The 7362-nt window shown below is 39.3% G+C and overlaps 1 pseudogene; it reads left to right on the top strand.

Moving 5' to 3' along the window:
• Positions 1-4813: 4813 nt before the first annotated feature.
• Positions 4814-6538, top strand: LOC115130628 (L-dopachrome tautomerase-like; annotated as a pseudogene).
• Positions 6539-7362: the final 824 nt, after the last annotated feature.

Below are 7362 nucleotides of genomic sequence, written 5' to 3'. Positions count from 1 at the left end.
TAAGGTGTATTTTTATCTGTTTTTAAATACAATTTTACCGCTTGCATCAGTTACCTGATGTGGAATAGAGTTCCATGTAGTCATGACTCTATGTACTACTGTGAGCATCCCATGGTCTGTTTTGGACTTGGGAACTGTCAAGAGACCTCTTGTGGCATGTCTTGTGGGGTATACATGGGTGTCCGAGCTGTGTGCCATTAGTTGTAACAGACAGCTCCTAAATACAATTAGTGATGAAGTCAATCTCTCCTCCACTTTGAGCCAGGAGAGATTGACATGCATATTAATAATATTAGCTCTCTGTGTACATCCAAGGGCCAGCCATGCTGCCCTGTTCTGAGCCAATTGCAATTTTCCTAAGTCCCTTTATGTGGCACCTGATCACACGACTGAACAGTAGTCCAGGTGCGACAAAACTAGGGCTTGTAAGACCTGCCTTGTTGATAGTGCTGTTAAGAAGGTAGAGCAGAGCTTTATTATGGACAGACTTCTCCCCATCTTAGCTACTGTTGTATCAATATGTTTTGACCATGACAGTTTACAATCCAAGGTTACTCCAAGCAGTTTAGTCCCATCAACTTGCTACATTTCGACATGATTTATTACAGGATTTGTCCCAAATACAATGCTTTAGAAGTTTTAGAAATATTTAGGACTAACTTATTCCTTGCCACCCACTCTAAAACTAACTGCAGCTCTTTGTTAAGTGTGGCAGTCATTTCAGTCGCTGTAGTAGCTAACATGTAGTGTTGAGTCATCCGCATACATAGACACACTGGCTTTACTCAATGCCAGTGGCATGTCATTAGTAAAGATTGAAAAAAGTAAGGGGCCTAGACAGCTGCCCTGGCGAATTCCTTATTCTACCTGTATTATGTTGGAGAGGCTTCCATTAAAGAACACTCTCTGTGTTCTGTTAGACAGGTAAATCTTATCCACATTATAGCAGGGGGTGTAAAGCCATAACACATATGTTTTTCCAGCAGCAGACTATGATCGATAATGTCAAAAGCCGCACTGAAGTTTAACTAAACAGCCCTCACAATAATTTTATCATCAATTTCTCTCAGCCAATCATCAGTCATGTGTGTAAGTGCTTGTTGAATGTCCTTCCCTATAAGTGTGCGGAAAGTTTGTTGTCAAATTGTTTACTGTAAAATTGAATTGTATCTGGTCAAATACAATGTTGTCCAAAAGTTTACTAAGGGTTGGTAACAGGCTGATTGGTCGGCTATTTGAGCCAGTAAAGGGGGCTTTACTATTCTTAGGTAGCGGAATGACTTTTGCTTCCCTTCAAGCCTGGGGGCACACACTTTCTAGTAGACTTAAATTGAAAATATGTCAAATAGGGGTGGCAATATCATCCACTATTATCGTCAGTAATTTCCCATCCAAATTGTCAGGACCCAGTGGCTTGTCATTGTTGACAGACAATATAATTTTTACCTCTTCCACACTCACTTTACGGAATTCAATATTACAATGCTTGTTTTTCATAATTTGGTCCGATATACTTGGTTGTGTAGTGTTTGTTGCCGGCATGTCGTGGCTAAGTTTTCTAATCTTGCCAATGAAAAATCATTGCCTAAATTTACACTAATTACCACAGCCACAAAGTCAAAATGGTCTAAATCGTAAAAATGTATGAAAGCAAAAAGTTGTTTTTTTGGTTTTAATTTAAGGTTATGGAGGCATACGGTTAGCAGTGTGTTTAAGGTAAGGATTAGGTTTAAAATCAAATTTTCCGAAAATAAATAGTAGAAATAGGCGAGGTTTATGACTTTGTGATTGTGGTAACTTGTGATGACCAGGCACAACTCTGACATAGAGTTGTTGTTTTTTTCAAAGATGCCAGGTTGTCACGTGTCCTTCTTATATCAGTACTCTTGTAACAATCTTATCACTACGAAACGTCTATTCGATCAAATAAGCCCTTAAATATTCGACACTCTCACATTGACCTCCATACAAAAACTCCTCTCTTGGTGAAAGAAAAAATGAAGAACCCCATCTGCTGGAGAAGACAGATTTTGTCCTCAGTTATCTCTCCTCTCACTTCTTCCTCTCTGTTCAGAGTGCTGGTTTAAATCAGGTGATTCAGCTTCTGCTCCAATCAGTTCTTCCCGTTTTCAGACAACTGAGCTCTGTTTTCAATGAATGAAACTGTGCTCTCCATTACCATTAGAAAAGACCCTCTTTCTCCCAACCAACACATTATATTCCTTGAAATGTGTGCAGAGCACAACACATAATATTCACATAGCCATTAAGGAAATGGGTACATTTTGCCATCAACATGGTAATGAGTAGATCATTTCACAAATTAAACACATTACCTCCTGTGATATCTTTTGAAATGTTATTAAAGGAGAATGTCAATTTGCAGCACTTCAAAGGCTGAGCAGCACTTTCCCTTCACGCAACGCTGGCCTTTCATTTGGAACTTTCCCTTTTAGAACAGTGCCACTTCCATTGGGGCTGATACAGAGGACTCTCGACACAACCGGCCAACATTGTCTCCCAAACAAAAGACGACAACACACTGCATGCATATTCCATGCCGGTGCAATTAGCAACTCGAAAAATCAACAGCGCTCAAATTGTTCTCATACAATGTCCAATCACTCAGTGCAAAATCAAAGGGTAATAATAAATGAACAATGGGAATTAGGTGGAACAAATGGAAAGGATAAAACCAATACTTCCTCATCTACAATTTTAAAGGGGATTCGCATATACACAATAGAAGCATACTTTTTGATAGAATAGAGTATATGTATCCCAAAAAAAGATTGTGAGCAGAGGGAGACCAATATAAGGGCCATACTGGGTTCTCTCTGTCCAAATGCTTATGGAATCTTCCTTTTCATATGGCAGATGATGTTTCAATTGCACCTCCTTCTGCTACTTTTCTGCCACAAAAAAAAAACACAAGGCGTGATTTTCAAGAACTGATCATTCCATTTATAGGAATCATCATCATTCTTGTGCTCATAATAGGTCCTAAAAACACTTTCTGAGTATTCCTGTGTTTTCTTAGAATTGTGTGTTACGTCAGGACATCAGGGACAGTTTAGGTATCGGTAGGTGCCAAATCTCAGAAAAACAATGTATACAATTTTAATTTTGAATAGAACCCATTTACCTGCATTTACTGCTACTTTCTAAAAGATATATGGGGTGGCAGAGTAGCCTAGTGGTTAGAGCGTTGGACTAGTAACCGAAAGGTTGCGTGTTCATATCCCCGAGCTGACAAGGTACAAATCTGTTGTTCTTCCCCTGAACAGGCAGTTAACCCACTGTTCCTAGGCCGTCATGGAAAATAACAATTTGTTTTTAATTGACTTGCCTAGTTAAATAAAGGTAAAATAAAAAAGTAGCAGGACAAAATGGTTTCATATTACCTTGTAACAATGGAGTGCTGGACTACAGTGACAAGCGGCACATAAGAATTCACTCATAACACTGTACATAACCACAAATACTTATTTTCATGAACACATGAAGTGTTTCAAGGAGCTGATTCTGCCCCAAAGATGGCTCTCTAGCACCTCCATGTGTTCCAATGGAGGCATCGGGGGTCTATGTGACACAAAGTTCCCATTTCATGACAAGCAAAAGCTTCAGTGAAAGATATAATGTAATTCATTCAAAGATCTATTGAAATGAATGTTAAACCAGCAGGATTTATTGATGTTTTTTTGGCCAAGAAAATGTGATTGTTTTTGGAGAGACATATCTTGAAACTGTACTTCTAGATGTAAGGAAATTGGTAATGCATTTATAAACAGGATATAACGTGTATACTGTATGAAAAGATACATAATGAGAAACATATACACACAGTCTAAAGTTGTTTTGTTAAAAAAAGTGCATACTCATGGAGGTTTGGGGAAACATTCAGTTGAACACATGATTTCAAAAGAGCTCCTTAGGGATCTATGAGAGGATTCCAGTGTGACTAGTCCCATACTGTTGTAGAGTACAGTACATTAAAGGTCAGTCATCCATTGGATGATGTCAATTGTAAAATCAAACAAACCCTTCCTCAGATATTTACATGTACAGTTCTATATGTTAAACAGTGAAGACCAGATAACAGTAAACAGAGAAAGGTAGACCTAGATGATAAACGTTTTTTCAAACGTTCAAATTGTTTATGATGAAACTCCTACTGAATTATGCCTTTTTGCAGTAAAGGCACCAACGTTGAGGTTGAAGTTCATACCTGTTACCAGAGGGCAGTCTTAGAAAGCAGTGGTAGAGTTGAGCGTGGTGTGAATGGTGTAAAATAGCTCGCTACTGTGGTATCTCTGTGGGTGTGAATAGGTATCAGATTAATGATATGAGAGAAAAGAAATCGCAAATTGTCATGGAGTGCCAAAATCTTTTTAATTTTTCTGTTACTGTGCATCTCATCTGCTAGAACGTGATTTTTATTTGAGGGCGAGCATTGTGCAAACATACTGACAACATTGTGATCTGGGCTCTTAAAGACACTGTGTGGGTATTTGTATCACTTGTCCCTAGAAATCTTAGTTGGATAATTATTCAGGGAAAGAGCGGTTTAATTTCTTGTAGGCCTGCAGCCCACTGTCAATGCTATCTGTCATCAAACGAAATGGATTGGAAATTCCAAAGTGAACCTTGAAGTTTCATTTTCTGGAAAATGGGAAAGACAAACACCATCAAATCAAATTAGTTTAATCTCTGTGTCTTATTGGAACTTATTGACCACATCATTGCTGGGAACTGGTGTACAAATACATTTTTTAGGGGGAAAGTAGAAGATTACAGCAGTGTGAAAAAGACAATGAGAGCTCTTGTGCTAGGGTTGGTCTGTTTTGTGACATGGCCTGGTTCTACAGAGGCTCAGTTTCCTCGAGTGTGTAGCACGGTAGAAGGGATCGTCTCAAAGCAGTGCTGCCCTGCCCTCGGGTCTGATCCTGCTAACGTGTGTGGACTTTTATCTGGACGGGGACACCAAACCCTGGGGTGGACCAATTCCAATGAGAAACTGAGATGACCGTGAAAGGTGGCCAACTACATGTTTTAATCAAACTTGCAGGTGCTTCAGTAACTAATTAAATTATCATGTTGAAAATGTTAAACTGTATACTTTTAAGTTTGAACTTTTAAGATATCTGCATTTTATAACATTTCTTACACACGCATTAAATGTCTAACTTCAAGTTCAAATTCAATGTAAAAAGTGTATTAGTATGTTTTGCAGTATAGCTATAAACTATGATCTATATTCCCTCCCTGTGTCTAGGTAACTTTGGTGGCTTTGACTGTGGTCAGTGTACGTTTGGCTGGACAGGACCAAACTGTGACGTGCATAAATCCCCAGTGGTGAGGAAGAACATCCACTCTCTGACTCTAGCTGAGCTCCAGGAGTTCCTGGATGTGTTGGACCGGGCCAAGAACACCACCCGCCCAGACTATGTCATTGCCACACAGCACTGGCTGGCCCTGTTGGGGCCCAATGGAACCCAGCCCCAGTTCTCCAACATCTCCATCTACGACTTCTTTACATGGCAGCACTACTACTCTGTCAGAGACACTCCTTGGGGAATGTGATCCATCACACATAAACAAACAAGCAAACACAAACAATATATTATAATGATAATCATTTACATGTGTACAACGTTGAACAATTTAACTTCTATGGAAATGATTGCACTTCTAAGACTAGAATGTTCCATCTGGATGTCTATCTGGATGTCCATCCAAGCACATTGATTCTCCCGTAAAGGACCTGCCTTCATAACTTGGCACAGATACCACATACTCAGTCTGGAGAGAAACCTGCAGGTAAGAGTGTAAAGGTAAATTAATTGTTGTATTTGTCTTACAAAATATGAATATGCACTTGGGAAAATGTCAGCTTCCTTGAATGAGTGTATCTGAATAGTTTATCATCTGCAGAGACTGACTGGCAATGAGAACTTCGCTGTTCCATTCTGGAACTTCGCCACAGGGCAGACTGAGTGTGACATCTGTACAGACTCTCTCCTGGGGGGGCACAACGCAGATGACTCCTGCCTCATCAGTAACCAGTCCAGGTTCTCCAATTGGGGGGTGGTGTGTGACAGGTCTGGAGCAATTTGTGTCATAATATTGAATGTATGCATCTTAGCTGATTACATAAATAAATGTGTATTTTGATTGGTACTGTTTCTTAACCCAGTAATGCCAAATTCAGCGTTTCATCAAATATTTTTTTCATATTGTTTTGATACCTTAACGGGTCTTAAAATTCAAAATCAAATAGCTAGATCCTTGGTATGACCATCTTAAAACAATTCCTTATGTTAGCTTAGACTCTAGAGCACGATTTCCCAAAACTCGGTGCTCGGGACCCCAAGGGGTGCAACGTTTAGTTTTTTGCCCCAGAACTACACAGCTGATTCAAATAATCAAGATTAGATTATATGAATAAGGTGTTTAGTGTTAGGGCAAAAATAAATATCTATGTGCATCCCTTGGTGTCCCCAGGACCGAGTTTGGGGAATTCTGCTCTAGAGTCTAAGCTAACATAAGGAATTGTTTTAAGATGGTCATACCAAGGATCTAGCTATTTGATTTTGAATTTTAAGACCCGTTAAGGTATCAAAACAATATGAACAAAAATATGAAAAAAAAAATACTTGATGAAATGCTGAATTTGGCATGACTGCTATTAGCCCATAGAAATGCATTGAATAACAGATTCACTACATTGGAACAACAAGATAGTCCTTCAACAAAAAGTTAAGGAAGTTTGTTTTGAAGTGTTTGTCCTACAGTTTATCTGAGCGATACAAGAAAGATCAGAAAACACATTATTGTAAATGTATTTAACCCCTTTTGTAGGCACTAAACTATTCATTTTTTAAAACGGGTAACGGGGGACCATCAGAAGAGTGTTGTGAGGCTTTTGGGTGTCCTAGAGCAAAACAAATCAAAAGCACAATCAAATCAAATGTTATTTGTCACAGACATTTTTAGCAGATGTTACTGCTGGTGTAGGGAAATGCTTGTTTAGAACAGCATTCTTACTGTAAGTAAGTATTCCTCTTGTCCAAATGGGATAGGGCAGTGTGCAGTGCGATGGCATCGTCTGTGGATCTATTGGGGCGGTAAGTAAATTGAATTGGGTCGAGGGTGTCAGGTAAGGTAGAGTTGATATGATCCTTATTAACTAGCCTTTCAAAGCATTTCATGATGACAGAAGTGAGTGCTACGGGGCGATAGGCATTTAGTTCAGTTACCTTTGCTTTCTTGGGTACAGGAACAATGGTGGACATCTTGAAGCAAGTGGGGACAGCAGACTGGGATCAGGAGAGATTGAATATGACCAGCCAACTGGTCAAC

This window comes from Oncorhynchus nerka, linkage group LG1 (genome assembly GCF_034236695.1).
Source record: "Oncorhynchus nerka isolate Pitt River linkage group LG1, Oner_Uvic_2.0, whole genome shotgun sequence".
In the NCBI taxonomy this organism is placed as follows: Eukaryota; Metazoa; Chordata; class Actinopteri; order Salmoniformes; family Salmonidae; genus Oncorhynchus; species Oncorhynchus nerka.
The sequence above is the reverse complement of the archived record's forward strand: the minus strand, read 5'-3'. Positions and strand labels throughout refer to the sequence as shown.